Source organism: Hyla sarda, chromosome 5 (assembly GCF_029499605.1).
Source record: "Hyla sarda isolate aHylSar1 chromosome 5, aHylSar1.hap1, whole genome shotgun sequence".
NCBI lineage: Eukaryota > Metazoa > Chordata > Amphibia > Anura > Hylidae > Hyla > Hyla sarda.
Window position 1 is genome coordinate 48,673,634 of NC_079193.1, and position 21,116 is coordinate 48,694,749.

Genomic DNA, 21,116 nt, shown 5'->3' on the forward strand with positions numbered 1-21,116 from the left:
AAGCTTTCAGGTCTTTCGAGGACAAGATTATGGAAAACCAGTCATAGGCAGTCACTGAGGGCCGCATAGGGTTGAACAGCGATAGTAAAAAGTTGGATTCCATTGTCTCGACACTACACATGTGTATAGGTGATTGGGCATGTTGTATTTCAACATCTTATCTTTTTGTTTCCAAAGTCACTGCCAAAGGGGTGTCTAGCAGCAGCTTATTCCCCTATCCCCATTGATAATACATACCTGTTTGGCCAAACAGAGTATGGCGAGGATTGGACAAACAACTACTGAAGGTATATGACTAAATATTTAGATTACCCTTTTCCCCATAAAGTCACTGTAGAGAAATGGAAGTCTAAAGGTCATCTCCACTGCAGTAACCCAAGACGGCCACTACACAACCTATGGAGCTGTCTGCTTCTGGCTCAGTTCACTGTGTATGGTGATTGCTGCAGCTTTGGCAAACAAAAGGTGGATTGTTAGGTGCCAGCTATCAGACCTTCCATGGATAAGATGTAGATGGCCTCTCATGATGATTGTCCATCAATGAACAAGTCCCAGAAAACCCCTCTAAACTCACTGTCTGTTTTTATACCCAACTAGACATTAAAAGGTCATCAAAAGTAAGATAAGTGTCCCAAATGTTATTCATTGCTTGAAAAAATGTAAAATAGAAGAAAAAATGGGGGAAATAAAAGAAATGTCTGGTGGTGGTATTTTCCATGATCCTTTGTGTTGACAGGTGCCTGACATATAGAAATGCCAACACGGAAATACCTCTTGGCTAAGACCAAAATTTTAATGAGACAAATTGAGAAATGTGCAGGTCATAAATGGCTCATATCTGACAATGAGACTGTCTAAACAGGACATAAATGGACAAAAAAACACTTTCATTAATCAAGGATTATTGTTGAAAGGAAATGCCTTCAGTAACTTCAAGGGGATTATGGGATGACATTTAACCATATGTTTGATGGGATTCAGAGTCTTAAAACCGTCACTTTAAATAAACAGCTCCGAGCCGTAGTCACAGTAGCTTTCTATTTTCTAACGTTCTATGGGAGCGGATAAAGAATTGTGACGGTAATACAAAACAACCCAGAACATTATGGCTGCAACCATCCAAGGAGGAGCAAGAATCTGTAGAATTCACAAAGCACCGATGAAGCACATCAATGTAACTCTTTACATGTCACATATCAAAGTCATGGGTCTCATCACATGATGATGGTGAAGGCTTTAAATGGGTATTCCACCCATAGACATCTTATCCCCTATCCAAAGGATATGGGACAAGATGTCTGATCGCGTGCAGCACCCGGCATTCTGTGTTGGGCGCTACTCCAGTCTTGGAACTGCTGGATTTCTGGGACTGGAGATGTGACTTCAAGCCACGCCCCCTCCATTCATGTCTATGGGAGGGGGCGTGACGGCCGTCACGCCCCCTCCCATAGACATGAAAGGAGGGGGTGTGGCGTGATGTCACAAGGGGGAGATTTCAGCTGATAACTGGATATTATAACAGATTCAAATTCTACATTTTCTCTACAGTGGCCTTGGTTGATCGGAGAAGGTCAGACTGTTGGCTTCCCCATGATCATTAGAAGAGAAGTCAAAGCACACATGCTCGCTCGCTGGTCTAATCATTCTGTATGGGACTTACAATCATAGCCCAGCACCGAACTTGGAAGTCCCATAGAGTGTGAATGGAGTGGTGGCTGAGCATGTGCTCTGCTGCTCTATTCGCTCACGACGACAACTGATCACAACAATTAGGTCAATTGTCTCCTAACGGTCAGACCCCCCCAGCAATTTATCTACATATCCCCTAGTCTGTGGATAGATGAAAACTTTTAATCATGTTATTACCCCTTTAAAAGTGTATTCCAGCATGAAACAGAGAGACCCTCACTGACCGCTAGAGCGGGGGACCTGTGTTATCCTCCATAAGACTGAAGCTAGAAGTAGTTTGAATAAAACGAGCATGCGTCTTGCCGATCTATAGCAATAAATGAAAACAACAAAGCACTATGATCAGACCTCTAAGGACTAACATTTCTCTCCTATCCAGTGGATAGGTAAAACATGAGGCTGGAATACCCTGGTAATGCCAATATAACCGGGTCTGCTAGACTGGGAGCCACTCAATAGCTCTCCATCCCGGCTCATAAATGGTGGCCTTTACTAATTGTCTTTATTAGTGTTTGTCTAGGAATCTGGGGCTTTGACAAATACTAGAAGTAGACATTTAGAAGACTGTCATACAGATTTCCATCTCCATACATCGGAACTGTAATAGGAGCTTCAGTAGAAAAAAAATGGAATAAAATGTAACACGAGTGCTCTGACAACAGACATTATTGAATAAAGCTGTAGCATTGTTAGTTGTCACCATTACAAAGATCCTGTAAAGTCCATCAACTTTGTTACCCCGCTAGATTATTAAAATACCACAAACAAAAGCAAAAAAAAAAGGCAAGACGCGTATGACAGGAGAACTCAGATGTGTGTATGTCTATAAATCTCTGTACATTTATACTGCAAAAAGTGGCTTTTCTGCTGACAAGTGACAGTGCTATCCACCCACTGCATTCATAATACTTTATTTAGACAAAAAAATGTTCCTTCTGCAGTATGACTACTTACTCAAGAAGGAAACTTGTGATACTTTGTTGGCGGATGCTCAAAAGCTGAGAGTCCATTCACAATGGTAATTTGCCATCCTATTGCCTTTACATTACATACCTGAGATATTGGCTGGACTGAAGAGTACAACTCTTTGTTCTATATTATGTTTATTAATAATACACTGAATACTTCTCTATCAAAGGGGAACAAACAGTGTAAAGTATGGAATCCATAAACTGCTCTCCCAGAGCAATAAAGCTGTATAACACATGTGGTGCAACACCAAATCTATGGTGAGGCGGCTCATATCCAAGAGGTCTCTAGAGAGTGAAATATATGAGTGTATTCATTTTGTACGACATGAACGCTTCTATTGCTTGCATGCTAATCCCCCCCCCACCCCAAAAAAACTAAACAAAAAAAACGTAATCACAATAGAGAAGCAACCACATGAATGTTATTTTTTTGTGCACAGATGCTTTAAAACACTCAAAAATTGCATACAAAGATCTAAATTGAACAATATGCCCCAAAAATCGACTCCACAAAACAAAAATACCGTAATAGGTTCAACTTAATAAACCTTTGCCTTGTTTAACCAAGGCTAATTTAGCTACAACATCCTCTCTGCACTGCACACAAAGTAGGGGTGTCCAGCATCCCCATGTCTCTATAGCATACAATCAGAAGCAGCAGAGTGGACATTATAGAGCAGGATTATGCAGTGTAAGCTGTGAATCCAGCACTAGGGTGAGATACAGCACTTACTAGGGCTTTCAGCAGCCCTAGTAAAGGCAGCAATGTATTCTGACAAAGATCATTCCTTTGGCAATAAAACTTTAGCAGCATCAAATGTGTAGTCTGCACCGTGCAGCGCAATCCCACTGACAGCAATGGGACTCTGCTACACCGGAATTTCCAAGCATTGTTTCTAAGTCACGTCACATGATCTCTCAGTAAGCAGTTTCTCAGATGCAGAAAAGTGGAGGGAAAGTTTTTTTTTTTTTTTTTTTTTTTTTTTTGCTCTAATAAAATACCTACCGGTAATATAGTTTCTTTCATTTGCTTATACCAATGATTTACGCAAAATTAGTTGAAACTGCGGTGATAATGACTAGTGGACGGCAATACATTTTAGGCTGATCTGACAAATTTGGGTGGTGATGGGGATCACTCTGTCACACCTGGAGCGTGGATTGATAATGTATGCATCTGTAAGTACACTAGCTTCTCCATTCTTCATCCAATAAACAGAAGGTGTCATCGCTCTGCAATGCCAATATATTTAGACATATTGCATCGGTAATAGAGATGAGCGAATTTACAGTAAATTCGATTCGTCACAAACTTCTCGGCTCGGCAGTTGATGACTTTTCCTGCATAAATTAGTTCAGCTTTCAGGTGCTCCGGTGGGCTGGAAAAGGTGGATACAGTCCTAGGAGACTCTTTCTTAGGACTGTATCCACCATTTCCAGCCCACCGAAGCACCGGAAAGCTGAACTAATTTATGCAGGATAAGTCATCAACTGCCGAGCTGAGAAGTTTGTGACAAATCGAATTTACTGTAAATTCGCTCATCTCTAATCGGTAACACAAGCGTACATGGAAGTTTAAGCAGGGTGCCTCCAGAGCTGTTGCTAAACTACAACTCCCAGCATTCCCAGACAGCGGAACGCTGTTTGGGCTTGCTAAGAGTTGTAGTTTTGCAACAGCTGGAGGCACTCTGTCTGGGATACACTGGTACAATGGGACATCTATCATGAATAACCGGGTAAAACAATAATAATACAGTAGATGAAGCCAGCAAAAACAGATGTAAAACTAGCCATGAGCAGAATCCCATAGACAGACGCTGTGCGGAAGCCTAACCTACAACGCCATTAATGAAGTTGAAGTAACCCGTACAACAGACATGGTTGCCTGGCAGGGACTCTTTAATTGTCCAAATCACATTAGTCTCATAATTCACTTGTGATAATAGGAAGCAATAACAAAAAGAAACATTTGCATCTCTAACACGCTCATTATATTTCCAGCGATCTTGGTGCTAATAAACACGTTATAAAATATTTAGTGCTTTTATTACAGAACGCCACAATTAAAATAAAGTCCTAGAAAATTGGGGGGGAAAAAAATAAATTAAAATATTCACAACTCGACTCTAAGAATAGTCTGCTAAATGAGTCTGCAAACACAGCGTCGATGGTGTTAGTTCAAACACAGTGTTACCCAACCAAGGTGATGCCAGCTGCTGCCAAACTACAACTCCCAGCAAACTACAACTCCCAGCATGTCCAGGCATGCTGGGAGTTGTAGTTTTGAAACAGCTGGAGGCGCCCTGGTTGGGAAACACTGCTCTAACATATAGCACTATAATAGTCTGTACTCTTGGTGCAGTATAAAGAATGGGGTTATATACATGTAACTGCACTTTGGTACACAAAGCGTTAATATAACAGGATACACCTCATGGCTGCCGGGCCATATATGTGCAATTACACACATTTATCATTGATTTTTATTTAATTTTATTCCACAAAAAATATTTGATAGATTTTTGGCAATTATGTTATTTATTTTAATTTTAGTTATTTATTTATTTTTGCACTCCGAGGGTGCATAGATAGATTTGTAGAAGTTATTATCTAGGTAAAAAAAAAAAAATTATTTTTAATTTTTTTTGCAAGTATACTCCACTCCCTAGGATGCAGTTTGAAAGAAAAAACAGAAAAGAACCGATGCGCATCTAAGCGCGATTATCCTTTTATAAAATGTGATGTAAAATGTGGAAAAAAGGTTTGCTCACCTACTGGTGTTGTACGTTGAGCACAACACCATTGAAGACTTGATACCGAAGACTGTGGTGCAAAGCCGGTGTGGGGTGGGGAAAAAAAATTCAAACCCGTGAAAAAATCGGACCGCCCCTTTCCGAAGTTAGCCAAAGCTAGAAGGGGGAGGGGCAAGTGTGCCGAAGCTACAGCGGGGATTTTCACGGGTTTGAATTTTTCACCTCACACCGGCACCGGTCCCCTTCTCAGCTGGCAGAGGACGGTCTTGAGAAATAGCAGATCAGGGAGAAGAATTCTCCCCAAAAAAAGGTGTCTCTGGTAGCGCTCTCCTCCGGAAAGGTCAGCGTCGGGATTGGGGCAATTAACCGACCAAAACGGAATGTCCCCGGCGCGAGCGCCGGGGACATTCCGTTTTGGTCGGTTAATTGCCCCAATCCAGACGCTGACATTCCGGAGGAGAGCGCTACCAGAGACACCTTTTTTTGGGAGAATTCTTCTCCCTGATCTGCTACCACTCCCTAGGATATAAGAAATTCTTTGTTGCATGCCTTTTTCCCCCCTTTGCGCACCCGTTTAATAATTCCCACAATTATGTTGCGTGCGCAGTTTTTTTTTAGACAAAAACACCATTAGTAAAAAAAAAACTGCACAAATTTTCATACAAATGATATAATATTTCTTAAAGGGGTTATCCAGGAAAAAAAACTTTTTTTTAATTTATTTATATATATCAACTGGCTCCAGAAAGTTAAACAGATTTGTAAATGACTTCTATTAAAAAATCTTAATCCCTTCAGTACTTATGAGCTTCTGAAGTTAAGGTTGTTCTTTTCTGTCTAAGCGCTCTCTGATGACACCTGTCTCGGGAACCGCCCAGTTTAGAAGAGGTTTACTATGGGGATTTGCTTCTAAACTGGGCAGTTCCCGAGACAGGTGTCATCAGAGAGGATTTAGACAGAAAAGAACAACCTTAACTTCAGAAGCTCATAAGTACAGAAAGGATTAAGATTTTATTAATAGAAGTAATTTACAAATCTGTTTAACTTTCTGGAGCCAGTTGATATATATATATAAAAAAAAAGTTTTTTCCTGGAATACCCCTTTAATTTTAATTCTAATTCCTGCAAATCTGGGCATATAGATGTAGCGCAGCTACATGGGACTGAATGTAAGATTACATTACTGTAACTCACTAAGCTCAGCTACATCTTGATTTTTTTTTTCTGGGTATTGATGTCAACCATGTGACCACTGCTTACACCTTCACGTGTTACGACTTAGGAAAATAACACGCAGGACCGCTACCAGGTATGATGAGGGTCAAACCACTTCAAAGGCATATTTCTCTAATGTGAACCAGTGAGCGGAGCATATAGGAGTTTGCAGAGATGAGCGCTCCGATATGCTTTTCATTGCACGGCAGAAAATAGATTTTGATAAGACAACTAAAATATGTACCGTAACTCCTATAGGATATCCTCCCTGTACGGCTATGTTCACACAGGGTACTTTGTTCCTGAATAGACATTCTGTTAACAGCAGGCGTGGACTCATCAGTCTGCGTTATGACCGTTTGGAAATGTGCCATCTCCACGGATGGCAATGCCTTCCCGAGCAGATTACGCAAAAAGAAATGACACCTCAATACTTTCAGCGGAGGATGGAATTTGAATTTCCGCTACAGATGTTTCCGGTGCCAAAATTGTGCCGTGTGCATGTGGAACAGAATTCTTTTTAAAGCAATAGGACTCTGCTGCAATGGACTTTCCGGGCAGTTAGGTTAGGTTCACGCTGCAGAATTTCCATCTGCAATTTCGCATTGAAATTGCAGGCAGAAATTCCGCTTACTAAAATGTATAGTGTAGTGAATGGGTTTCCGTTCACAAATTCACACTTCGGTATTTGTGAAGCGGAATTTATGAACAGAAAATCCGCTTGAAAATTTCTGCCTGGAGAATGGCGTAGTCATACTTCAGGCATAAATACTCGCAGAACACATTGCAGTCTATTGGAGACTGCACTGTCCTAGCGCTGACTGATTCAGGCGGAAATTTTCTGCCTGGAAATTCCGTAGTGTGAACCTAGCCTTATTCTTCTGGATTCCACAAGCAAATTCTGCCGTGTAAACAAGACCCGCCTAGGACAGCTGTACCAATACAGGCACAATCAATGAACGCTTCTAGCACTGACACTGGTGTACAAAGGGTGTCTTAAAGAGATACTCCGCTGGAAAAACATTTTTTTAAACCAACTGATGCCAAAAAGTTAAACAGATTTGTAAATTACTTCTATTCAAAAATCTTAATCCATTCAGTGCTCTCTGCTGACACCTCTGTCCGTGTCAGGAACTGTCCAGAGAAGGCGTAGTTGCCCATTTCAAACCTATCCTGTTCCTGAGCACTGTGGTCAGACAGAAAGGAAATTCAAAAAGAAAAGAACTTCCTGTGGAGCATACAGCAGCTGATAAGTACTGGAAGAATTAAGATTTTTAAATATAAGTAATTTACAAATCTGTTTTATTTTCTGGCATCAGTTGATTAAAAAAATAATAAAAACAAATGCTTTTCTAGCGGGGTACCCCTATAAAGTGTAAATCTAGCATTGGACTCCCACCTGAAAAGATCGGTGAGGAGAGACGCAGCTTATGCTGGGCAGTACAGTTGCTAAAGCAACATCCAAAGACCAGCAAGTTCTGTGCTCAAGTCCTTTTCTGATAAACGGGAGCCGTGCACAGAACTTCCTGGGCATTGTACACTGCCTCTGCCAGTGTGCAGCTCAGCACAAGCGGCGTCTCTCCGCACCAATCTTTGCACAGAGAGACAAATGCTGGACATATATTTTTAACTTCTGATTTACAGTCCCTTTTAAATGTGTAAGTGTAATATAACATACAAGATGCTATTTAAAGGGGTATTCCAGGAATCAAAGAGACAGCGCCCTCCTTGTCTCCACTTTGGGTGTGGTATTACAACTTGGCTTCATTCACTTCAATAGAATGAAGCCGCAGAACCACACCCAAACTGGAGACAAACAGCAAGAGGTCTTTGAAAGAAAAAAGGCCTGTTTTGTGATTCCTGGAATACCCCTTTGAAAAACTATTTTTTTTTTTTTTAAATCAACTGGTGCCAGAAAGTTAAACCGATTTGTAAATTACTTCTATTAAAAAATCTTAATCCTTCCTGTACTTATTAGCTGCTGAATACTACACTGGACATTCTTTTCACAGAGCTGTCTGTTGACATCATGACCACAGTGCTCTCTGATGACCTCATTTAGGAACTGTCCAGAGTAAAAGGAAATCCCCATAGCAAACATATGATGTTCTGGGCAGTTCCTAAAATGGACAGAGATGTCAGCAGAGAGCACTGTGGTCATGATGTCAGCAGAGAGCTCTGTGTTTCAAAAAGAAAAGAATTTCCGCTGTAGTATTCAGCAGCTAATAAGTACAGGAAGGATTCATATTTTTTAATAGAAGTAATTTACAAATCTGTTTATCTTTCTGGCACCAATTGATTTAAAAAAAAAAAAAAAAAAAATGTTTCACTGGAGTACCCCTTTAGGTAGAATAAAACAGATAAAATCAGATATGGCTCCAGGATCAGGACACAAATACACACAGAACGATCACAACCACACACAAGGTGGAATATACAGTAAGTATATCATGGGTTGCAGTGTGAGATGTTACAATGACCCCCTGGAGTAGGACATTGCACTTGTTTCATTTCAGTTAAAGACATTGCTGTGTGGCATCTTTAAAAATAAATGAAGCAGGCGGTGAAGCTGCACCTTTAAATTGACAGCACTCTTGCTTTGCAGCCTGAACAAAATGTAATATTTATGATGCACTGGAAGATGTGATTTTCCATCTATAGTTATAACACATTGTCTAGGCTTCTTCCTTGAATATGTAGGAGGACGCTGGGATGGGAAGGCTCAACTTTCAGCATCCCATTAAAAGCTAATGCACTGCGGCTCTAGAACTCGGGAAAAGGACATTACATGGGTTTTAAGTCGAGAGGCATCATTTTGCAAGACAAATCTAGAAAGATGGACTGGAATTCTTAAAGGGGTACTCCGCTGCCCCAGCGTTTAGAACATTTTGTTCCGAACGCTTGGAGCCGGTGGCGGGGGGTCGCGACAGCATAGTGCAACCCCTCAATGCAAGTCTATGGGAGGGGGCGTGGCAGCTGCCACGCCCCCTCCCATAGACTTGCATTGAGGGGGTGTGGTGTGACATCACGAGGGGTGTGGCTGCCCACAGCTGCTGCACAGAGATCGCGGGGGTCCCAGTGGTGGGACCCCCGTGATCAGACATCTTATCCCCTATCCTTTAGATAGGGGATAACATGTCTAGGGGTGGAGTACCCCTTTAAGCCACATCTATGTGGAGCCCAGTCACTTTTATTTACTGTAACATTAAGAATAAAACCTCCAGTAAGTGTTAGAACCTTTAATGTGTTTTATTGGGATCTGCAATTGACTGTGTATTATCACGTTTCCCTAAAGCACTTTACTCAAAGACCAACTGGACATGCGATGAAGATAACCTTATACGTCACATTTATCATCATCAAGCTTAGTGTGAACATCCACCTTCTATCATCGTGCCCTCTTTAGGTCCAAACTCCTGGGTCAACTTATTCCTTACACACTGGGTCTGATTGCTGGGGCCAACTTTTGTGACCTCCAACGTTCTCGAGAAAGAGTACATGTCGTCTCTAAGAGCCAAGGCCCTGTTCCAGAGATCTGAGGGGAGTCCCAGCGGTCGGAACCCTCATGATCTGAAACTGTGGATAGGGGATATACCAGAAAAAGCCCTGTCATTTTCTATATGTTATTATAGTGGTCAGAGCTCACATTCCTTACTTAGACCAGAAAGTTAAACAGATTTGTAAATCACTTCTATTCAAAAATCCTAATCCTTCCAGGACTTTTTAGGGGCTGTATACTACAGAGGAAATGCTTATCTTTTTAGATTTCTCTGATGTCACGACCACAGTGCTCTCTGCTGACATCTCTGTCCATTTTAAGAACTGTTCAGAGTAGGAGAAAATCCTCATAGCAAACATATGCTGCTCTGGACAGTTCCTAAAATGGACAGCAGAGAGCACTGTGGTCATGACATCGGAGAAATCTAAAAAGATAAGCATTTCCTCTTTAGTATAAAGCCCCTAAAAAGTACTGGAAGGATTAAGATTTTTTAAATAGAAGTAATTTACAAATCTGTTTAACTTTCTGGCACCAGTTAATAAAAAAAAAAAAAAAAAGTTTTCCACAGGAGTACCCCTTTAAGTGTAGTGTACACTTGCTGGGATGGGTGCTCTAGCACAGAGGCATACAGTCCTGTATTTTTTGTTGTACAGGGTTAGGTACAACAGGAAAAGAGTAGAGCCCTGCTGATCATGTAAAAGATACCATGCTGGCTACCTGCAGTTGCTGCCACTAAACTGAGCATGGGTGATGTTTGAGCGGGCATTTTCCTTCTGTCAAAAAGGTGACCAGAAGATCAGCGGGTACCCATTGAGCATTGAAATGGCAGTGGTTGGGAATCAGTGAACTAAGAAGCCTTTCTTTTTAGGTCAGCCTGACTCCTTCATACACATGTAAACCACACAATACTTTTTTAAGGATATGTCCACACAACGAAAAAACTAGATGGAATCCGTGAGGAATTCGTCCTTGCAGCACACTCCCATCACAGCACACTCCCATCGCCAGCGGGTAATGTCTTCACCAGCATTTATGGAGAAGATCTAATTTGCGGCGAAAGAATGAACTTGTTTAATCTTCGGCTAGAATTAGAAAGGGAAGTCCATAATTTTTGGCACTTATTAACTAAGCAAATTCATTCCCAAATAAGTGCCGTTCTCTCATCACTTCTGATCCATTTACTATGGTGCATAAATGGCTCCATAGTGAGATATTTCCTTGCTGAATTCCGTAGTGTGAACAAGCCCTAAATGTAGGTCTATGTTTGTAATACTGAGCGCCGCATCAGTGGCTACAACGAGCCTCTCCAGAGGCCCAATACATTAGGTTTATAGACGATTTAGACAATTCTCTTATGTTAGCCGTCCAGGGGTAAGTCATGTTGTGTCAGTATGTTTGACTATACCTTTGATAACCTCCAGAAAGGTCTGAAAGTCATTACAGAAGCGGGCGCGCTCAGCATCACACCAAGAAAGCAAGTTCTCAGCATTCATAAGACCACAACGATTTGCTATGAAACAGTTCCTTAAGAATTTATGAGCCATGTTTTAAGAAATCTGTGCGGCTTAAAGTGCCTCATACCTCTTTGATGTGAGTGGATGTAGAACAATCATATGACTGCTCATTCCACCCATAGAATAACTTCACTAGGACGCTACAGTTATTATAAAGGGATTGTAAAGACTAAGAGTGCCCATTCCAGAAGCTGGGAGGCCTTGATGGAATCTTTGTGGAAGGCGAAGTAATGGATCCAACATTGCATCGTTGCCTTGCAGTACTGGGGTCCTAGGTTAGAATCCCACAAAGGACAATATATGTAAAGAGTTTGTATGTTCTCTCTGTGTTTGCGTGGGTTTCCTCCCACACTCCAAAGTATACTGATAAATGAATTAAGATTGTGAGTCCCAATGGGGACAGTGTACAGCGCTGCGGAATCTGTGTGCTATACAAATCATGAGCTACAGTGATCCCTCAACAAACAATGGTCTCAAGCTACAATATTTTCAGTATACTTTTCAGTCTTTTCTGGACCATTGTAACTTGAAACCAGACACAACATACCATGCTAAAGGCAATCAAGATTTGCGAAAGGTGTTAAAGGGGTACTCCAACCGTAAACATCTTATACCCTATCCCCGGTCATCCGTGCACGGAGCAAACTCCGCTCCATGCTGGATGACTGGCGACTACAGTCACCACACCCCCTCCCATAGACATTAATGGAGGGGACGTAGCGTGACGCCACAAACACGGAAGTTCCAAGCTTCCGTGTTCCGGACGTCGCTGCTGGCCCGGAGATCGCATCCTTTGGATAGGGGATAAGATGTTTATTGCCGGAGTACCCCTTTAATGGCTGGAATCAGAATGGGCATTCACTGGTAAAACCCCTGTATTACTCAAGTGCATGCACTGACTGGCAGTCTGGTAGTGCCACCTATAGTACAGGGAGGTACTATGGGGGAGATTTATCAAAACATGTCCAGAGGAAAAGTTTCTCATAGCAACCAATCAGATCGATTCTTTCATTTTTCAAAGGCCTTTTCAAAAATGAAAGAAGCGATCTGATTGGTTGCTATGGGCAACTCAGAAACTTTTCCTTAGCACAGGTTTTGATAAATCTCCCCCTATGTTCTGCACTACTCTTTACCTGTACCAGGGTTAGCTGCTGCTTTGGACACTAGGTGAGGGTGGCTCCATTTTACTTTTTTAGGACAATGGGGGAGATTTATCAAAACCTATGCAGAGGGAAAGTTGACCAGTTGTCCATAGCAACCAATCAGATTGCTTCCTTCATATTTCACAGGCCTCTTTAAAAATGAAAGAAGCAAGCTGATTGGTTGCTATGGGCAACTGGACAACTTTTCCTCTACACAGGTTTTGATAAATCTCCCTCACTGTGTACTGTACTGGACCCTGAAGAAGCTCCTGTCCTCTACATAGACAGTGATTACAGCTCCCAGTAGACCCTTCTTACTTTTATATGTAAGGACTTATAAGGTATCTACTTTTTCTTCAATCCTCATTTTTTCCTATTTTTGGATGACATTTTGGGTCTTCAGAACCAATTACCAGGTTTCCATAGAGTTATGGTTCCAATATACAATGGTTTCAACATACAATGGTCGTCCTGGAACCAATTCATATTGTAACCATGCCTATAATGCCTATGGTTTACAGAAGGGGATTTAGTAATAGGGGTATTTAGCTCCATTCTTACATGAACTGGACACCAGTGTTGATCCTCCAGGGCAGTTGTCTCCAAACTGTGACCCTCCAGATGTTGCAAAACATCAACTGCAAGCACACTTGGACGGACAGCTTTTGGCTATCCAGGCGTACTGGGAGTTGTAGCTTTGCAACATGTGGAGGGCCACAGATTGGAGACCACTGCTCCAGGGTGCCTTCCATTGTTATAGGCTAGGCTTGCAAGACACGGAGCTGGACCTTACAGAATGGTCTTTATTCGCATGCGATTCCATTGAGATTCAGCCTGATGGAAACACTCCGGGGTGGATTTTATTTTATTTTTCCCCCTAATTCTACAGAAACTGTAAAATGAGAATCCATGCTATGTACAGCAATTTGCATTATTTCTCTCTGAAATTACAATTCGCACTGCCTGTGACCCAGCGCCGGATCCTGCAGCTGCGAGTAACATGCATATCCAGTCTCCTAGCAACAAAATCAACGTGTCTGCCTATTACTTTGGTGACACCAGAACTTCAGTGCATTTTAATATAGAAAGTTCTGTGACAGCTGCCTAAAAATAGACACCTTCCCACCCAAACATTTCATTATTGACTCATTAAGGAAGAAGAAATTAAATAAAGGGAAACTTTCAGAAAGGGAAACTACTTAACCTTTATCCTGAACACCTCCTGACAGGTAGGCCGACTGCAAAGAAAGGTCGCGGTATTGGTTCGTAGCCAACCAATGGTAACTGGTCCCATTATAGTGATGATGATTTATCCAAATAATAATGTCATAGGCACTCCTACGCTGATGATGTCATGCATACTCTTATGCCAATGACATAACGCACAATCCTATGTCTATGATGTCACACTTATTCCAATGCTGATGATGTCATGCGGACACCTATGCTGATTATGTCGTGCGCACTCATTTATCAATAATGTCACACACACTTCTATGCTGATTACTTCACGCTCACTCCTGTGCCAATGACGTCAAGTGCACTCATTTGCTGAAAAAGTCACGGGCACTTCTATGTTGATGTCACCAGCACTCCTATGCTGATGACACGCAAACTTCTGTCCATATGATGTCACACGAACTCCTATACTGATGATGTCACGCGTTATTCTATAATGATGATGTCATGTGTTCTCCTATGCTGATGATGTCACGCGTTCTCCTATACTGATGATGTCATGCGTTCTCCTATGCTGATGATGTCATGCGTTCTCCTATGCTGATGATGTCATGCGTTCTCCTATGCTGATGATGTCATGCGTTCTCCTATGCTGATGATGTCATGCGTTCTCCTATGCTGATGATGTCATGCGTTCTCCTATGCTGATGATATCATGCGTTCTCCTATGCTGATGATGTCATGCGTTCTCCTATGCTGATGATGTCATGCGTTCTCCTATGCTGATGATGTCATGCGTTCTCCTATGCTGATGATGTCATGCGTTCTCCTATGCTGATGATGTCATGCGTTCTCCTATGCTGATGATATCATGCGTTCTCCTATGCTGATGATGTCATGTGTTCTCCTATACTGATGATATCGAGTACTTCTAAACTGATGAGGTCACATGCTCTCATGCCGATGATGTCATGCGTTCTCCTATACTGATGATGTCGAGTACTTCTATACTGATGAGGTCACATGCTCTCATGCTAATGATGTCATGACATCTTATCCAGGTAAGCAGTTGGACAATGTTGTACATATTGCACAAAAAACAGTTTAATCTCTAAACGATCTGCAATGTATATTCACACAGAGAAAAAAGCATCCATCCAGGTACAAGGGTAGAGCTGTGACTACCATCCCCTGAAGGTCTACAGTTGCGCCACCAAGACTTATTAGCACCCTTTGATTTAGGGATTTCTTCCTAAGCATATATATTGGAACACACATCAGATACCTATGTCAGAAATACTATTTTATCCTTTAGAAGGCTTTTTAAGCTAGGTGGGGGTTGTATTCTTATTTATTCCCAGTGCTGAAGAGGTTGACGACTGTACAGACTTCAGTATGAACTAAGCCATAAATGATGAAACTGTTGTTCAGAGATGCACGTAGCTTCTGTCTGCATTCACCAGGCTGCCACTTAATGCAAGTCACACACTACATAATCCTGTTGCTTGGAATGAGCTCTGGGCAACATGATGCCTTCTGGCATTACACAGGGCTGTTAGTATGGCTACAGATAACTGGCGCTGACAGACCAGCAGCCAAGTCGCCCAATGTGGCACTGCTTAATTTTGAGCAGATTATTGAACAGGGTCGTCTTCTGGGAACCAAACACATGTCGTGCTTGCACCAAAACCGTAAATGGGCTTATAAAATATTGGGCACACTAACCATAATTGGAATCCTAGTTTACTTCCTGCTAACAGGGAAAGAATCTTTGAATGCCAACTAAATACTAAGGTAGAGATGGCACGCTATGATACAGACATGAACAGCAGCAGATGAGCAGGGAATTGTGCTAAAAAGAACAACTTTCTTCTCTGATGGTATTGCTCTCCAGCCAGTGTGCTGGATCAAAGTGTACCAGTGACAAGACGGATCCTTTTTGAATTGCTTACAATGCATGCAGTTTATTGAGGAGGAGGGGGTGGTGGTCTCTTGGGCAAGCAGGGCTCTGTGCGCCGAGGACAAGCAGGGCTCTGTGCGCCGAGGACAAGCAGGGCTCTGTGCGCCGAGGACAAGCAGGGCTCTGTGCGCCGAGGACAAGCAGGGCTCTGTGCGCCGAGGACAAGCAGGGCTCTGTGCGCCGAGGACAAGCAGGGCTCTGTGCGCCGAGGACAAGCAGGGCTCTGTGCGCCGAGGACAAGCAGGGCTCTGTGCGCCGAGGACAAGCAGGGCTCTGTGCGCCGAGGACAAGCAGGGCTCTGTGCGCCGAGGACAAGCAGGGCTCTGTGCGCCGAGGACAAGCAGGGCTCTGTGCGCCGAGGACAAGCAGGGCTCTGTGCGCCGAGGACAAGCAGGGCTCTGTGCGCCGAGGACAAGCAGGGCTCTGTGCGCCGAGGACAAGCAGGGCTCTGTGCGCCGAGGACAAGCAGGGCTCTGTGCGCCGAGGACAAGCAGGGCTCTGTGCGCCGAGGACAAGCAGGGCTCTGTGCGCCGAGGACAAGCAGGGCTCTGTGCGCCGAGGACAAGCAGGGCTCTGTGCGCCGAGGACAAGCAGGGCTCTGTGCGCCGAGGACAAGCAGGGCTCTGTGCGCCGAGGACAAGCAGGGCTCTGTGCGCCGAGGACAAGCAGGGCTCTGTGCGCCGAGGACAAGCAGGGCTCTGTGCGCCGAGGACAAGCAGGGCTCTGTGCGCCGAGGACAAGCAGGGCTCTGTGCCCCGAGGACAAGCAGGGCTCTGTGCCCCGAGGACAAGCAGGGCTCTGTGCCCCGAGGACAAGCAGGGCTCTGTGCCCCGAGGACAAGCAGGGCTCTGTGCCCCGAGGACAAGCAGGGCTCTGTGCCCCGAGGACAAGCAGGGCTCTGTGCCCCGAGGACAAGCAGGGCTCTGTGCCCCGAGGACAAGCAGGGCTCTGTGCCCCGAGGACAAGCAGGGCTCTGTGCCCCGAGGACAAGCAGGGCTCTGTGCCCCGAGGACAAGCAGGGCTCTGTGCGCCGAGGACAAGCAGGGCTCTGTGCGCCGAGGACAAGCAGGGCTCTGTGCGCCGAGGACAAGCAGGGCTCTGTGCGCCGAGGACAAGCAGGGCTCTGTGCGCCGAGGACAAGCAGGGCTCTGTGCGCCGAGGACAAGCAGGGCTCTGTGCGCCGAGGACAAGCAGGGCTCTGTGCGCCGAGGACAAGCAGGGCTCTGTGCGCCGAGGACAAGCAGGGCTCTGTGCGCCGAGGACAAGCAGGGCTCTGTGCGCCGAGGACAAGCAGGGCTCTGTGCGCCGAGGACAAGCAGGGCTCTGTGCGCCGAGGACAAGCAGGGCTCTGTGCGCCGAGGACAAGCAGGGCTCTGTGCCCCGAGGACAAGCAGGGCTCTGTGCCCCGAGGACAAGCAGGGCTCTGTGCCCCGAGGACAAGCAGGGCTCTGTGCCCCGAGGACAAGCAGGGCTCTGTGCCCCGAGGACAAGCAGGGCACTGTGCAGCGAGACTCTATGACACGCTCCCGGCTCATACAGCAGGATGACTGACAAGCCAGGAGCCTGCATAGAGACCTGCTTGTCCCACCCACACCTCCTGTACTTTGTCCCATCCAAGGAACACAGGCAATAGCTGCAGGGACAATACAGTAGTCTGGACAGTGGAGGGACCCTTAGTGGTAATAAGTGTGGAGAACTTTTTTCCACCCAAAAAATATTTTTAAAAAATTTAACCAATGTATATTACAAATATTTTTTTGCAAATGACAGTTCCCATCCAACTGTTGTTGTGTCTAAATATTTGTTACATATTTGTTATGGCGCCCGCTGCTGTTATTGTGATTTATTCTCAGAACGTCCATCTTGTGTCCAGTGCTGGTAGGCACAACATGCTCATTCCCACCTTCTAGATTCCCTGGTATATGAGGGGAGGAGAGATTCCTTCTCTTGTACATGCCTGGAAAATGAGAATTAGTACCTTAAAAGCAGGATATTCTCGCTGGTCACTTTAGGACAGTGTTTCCCAACCAGTGTGCCTTTGGCTGTCCACGCATGCTAGGAGTTGTTGTTTGGCAACAGCCGGAGGCACAATGGTTGGGAAACACCGTCCTATCCACAGTACTTTTATTCTTGGGATTCCCCTATCGAAAGAGCTCTCCGGGGACAATAAGTTACAGTAATAAGCACACTTCGGACAAGAAGTGTGTAAATAAGGTGTGTAAATAAATGTACTCAGTGACAAATACCATGACCGCAGTGAGAAACTAAGTATTACTGTATTTTCGATCAGAACTTTTCAGTGCATCACATTAACCAGTATCCATTCACCCTGTAAGTGCTGTAAATATGATATCCTAAACAGCTACAGGCTGGATTAGTGCACTGGGGAGAAAACGCACGCACGGTAATTGGTCAACTAACGTCAATCAGCTGTCCGGTGGATCACTGACACGGAATGAAGCAAAAGGCAAATGTGCAATTTCAAGACAGATTTGGTGGAAGCGTAGACAAGAAAATGGCAGAAAACACATTTTGGAGACGTGTCCTTCAGCTCGAATCATCGTTGGCTGCTTATTAACTGAAAGCGCTCTCGATGGCCACGGCCAAGAGATGTGAAATGATGTGTTAAGTTGTTTGTATTGGTGAACGTCAAGAAAATATTTTAATCGATGGATTATTATATAAAGCCTTCTACTTTGGGTTGGAGGCAGCGCTGCAAGACAATCTAAAAGTTCTGTTGAGTGTGGGCACCCATACTAAATATTACGGCCTATTACAACATGATTTCAGAACATTTCCTAATTTTGCATAAGATGAAGGCACAAGAAGGAGATGAAATGGCACAGAGGGGTGATGAAATGGCCAAATGGCAAGGAGGGTGTATAGGGGTGATGAAATGACAGTGGGGAGGAAGGGTTGCTAAAATGGCTTGGGGTGATGAAATTTAACAGAGGGTGTGATGCGATGGCACGGGGTGTGATGAAAGGGGTCGCTCTCCAAAAGCTGTGAGCAGACTGTTTGCAGGACTGGACACATGTTACGGTAGCTGTAATGGTCAGGGCTCTACTATGGAGGCTGCTAAATTTCAAATTTTTCACTGGACCCATGAGCTTCCAGATGCGCGTATCTATGTTTTTTATTTTTTTTTGAAGCGGCTATTTTACTTCAATAGCCAAATAGAGGATTTCAAACACAAAATAAGAAGCCATCATTATTCTTAAAGCTGAATCTGAAGATATAGAAGTCACTTCCATATTCTATATTTTGTCTCGTCATGAGGAATGAATTTCATCTAAAGGTTTTGAAAAAAAAAAAGAAAAAAGGATTCAAAACACCTGCCAATTACCTGAAAGCAAATCCTGAAAATTTGTAAACTGCTGGCTTGAATTTCTAACATATATAATGTAATGACTGTTTAGAAATGATAAAAACCCCATCAAGAACACTATTTATTCAGCAAATTTCCCCGCACATAAATAGAATGTTATTTAAGAAAGGTGAGGTTATTTCTTGATATGGCGCATCAATGTCAGGAGCGGAATGTAAATCTGAAATAAGCATGAAAAATATGTATTTTATGGAAATTCTGTGCACCTAGAACCCAGTGCCTCAGCAAAACTGCCAATAGAAATGCTTTATAAGCAGCAAATCATCGTACTGCAGGGAGGTTATTATTAAGCTTTCTGTTTAGTTAATTCTAAACATGCAATATATGGGAAATGTTAAGTAAAGAAAACAATGACTAAAAGGGCAGTTTATAATGGATGTGAATCGGTCAGAAGGATGGAAACAGCATTTGTCCTGTGCATGCATCTTGTCTCGCAGTCAATGGCTATCATTGGTGAAGCTTTTGGAGCCCTGGCCAAACTTACTGCGGTGGAAAACCTTTTTTTTTTTTTTTTTTTTTTTTATAAATCAACTGGTGCCAGAAAGTTAAACAGATTTGTTAATGACTTCTATTAGAAAAATCTTAATCCTTCCAGTACTTATTAGCGGCTATATACTACAGAGGAAATACTTTTTCTTTTAAATTTCTTTTCTGACCACAGTGCTCTCTGCTGACACCTCTGTCCATGTCAGGAACTGTCCAGAGCAGGAGCACATCCCCATAGCAAACCTATGCTGCGCTGGACAGGTCCTAAAATGGACAGAGGTGTCAGCAGAGAGCACTGTGGACAGACAGAAAATAAATCCAAAAAGATTTCCTCTGTAGTATACAGCAGCTGGAAGTACTGGAAGGATTAAGATTTTTTAATAGAAGTACTTTACATATCTATGTAACTTTTTGGCACCTATTGATTTAAAAAATAATTTTTTTTCCCACCAGAGTACCCCTTTAAAGAGAGAGTCCAGTATTAAAAAACGTATCCCCTATCCATGTCTGACGGCGGGGGGCCCAACAGCTGGGATTCAGCCCGTCCGCCCCCCGGCTGTCTGTATGAATGTAGTGTGTCGACCATGGCACGAAGCTGGCTGACACGCCTCCTCCATGCATCTCTATGGGAGGGACAGAAATACCCAACACTGTATCTCCGACTCCATAAAAATACATGGAGGGGCCGTGTCGGCCATTACTTTGTGTGGAGGTCGGTACACCTCCATTCATTAGGAGAATGTGGTGCAGGGAGATTGGGGAGGGTCCCAACGGTCAGACCTCCCACAATCAGACACGTATCCCCTATCCTGCAGATAAGTTATTTGATACCATATAACTCTTAAGTCAACAATGCTGCCATATACACAGATAATGGAGCAGAATACAATGATAACTGCTGCTTGATACCCAGATGCATGAAAAACCTTTGAGGGCTATGCTTAGGCAAATGTCCAAATGGTGGCTCCTCTTGTTCAGTGCCCTGGACTCTCTATATTAAAAACTTCATGAACCTTTCTCAGCTAAGACTGAAAGCTTTGGTAGTCTTTTGACCGGATGGTATAGCTGCCAATCATAGCTGAGAGGAGGGTTCAGGAAAACAATGCAGAAAGCTCCATGCAAAGACCAGAACGGCCCGCTTTCCGGACAATCCATGGTGGAGGCCTGGGCAACTTTTCTCTTGGTCCTGTAAGTTGCATGACTGAAACCACAGTTGTTGTTCTTTTCTCCCTGACTTTTGGACAGGGCTGTCAGGAAACCCCAAGACTTTTTCATTTTTTTTTCTCTATACAAAGAATAGAGGATAAATATATAACTGCT

At 43.6% G+C, this 21,116-nt stretch overlaps 1 protein-coding gene and 1 long non-coding RNA gene across 13 annotated transcripts in view; one reads left to right on the plus strand and one right to left on the minus strand.

Annotated features, from left to right (window-relative positions):
- Window positions 1-21,116, minus strand: part of PARD3 (par-3 family cell polarity regulator) — a 613,817-nt gene that overhangs the window by 112,497 nt on the left and 480,204 nt on the right. The window lies entirely within an intron of this gene.
- Window positions 12,745-21,116, plus strand: part of LOC130273149 (uncharacterized) — a 49,509-nt gene continuing 41,137 nt past the window's right edge. The window contains exon 1 of the long non-coding RNA XR_008843893.1: window positions 12,745-12,808. This is a non-coding gene — a long non-coding RNA (uncharacterized LOC130273149). The remainder of the gene's footprint in view (window positions 12,809-21,116) is intronic.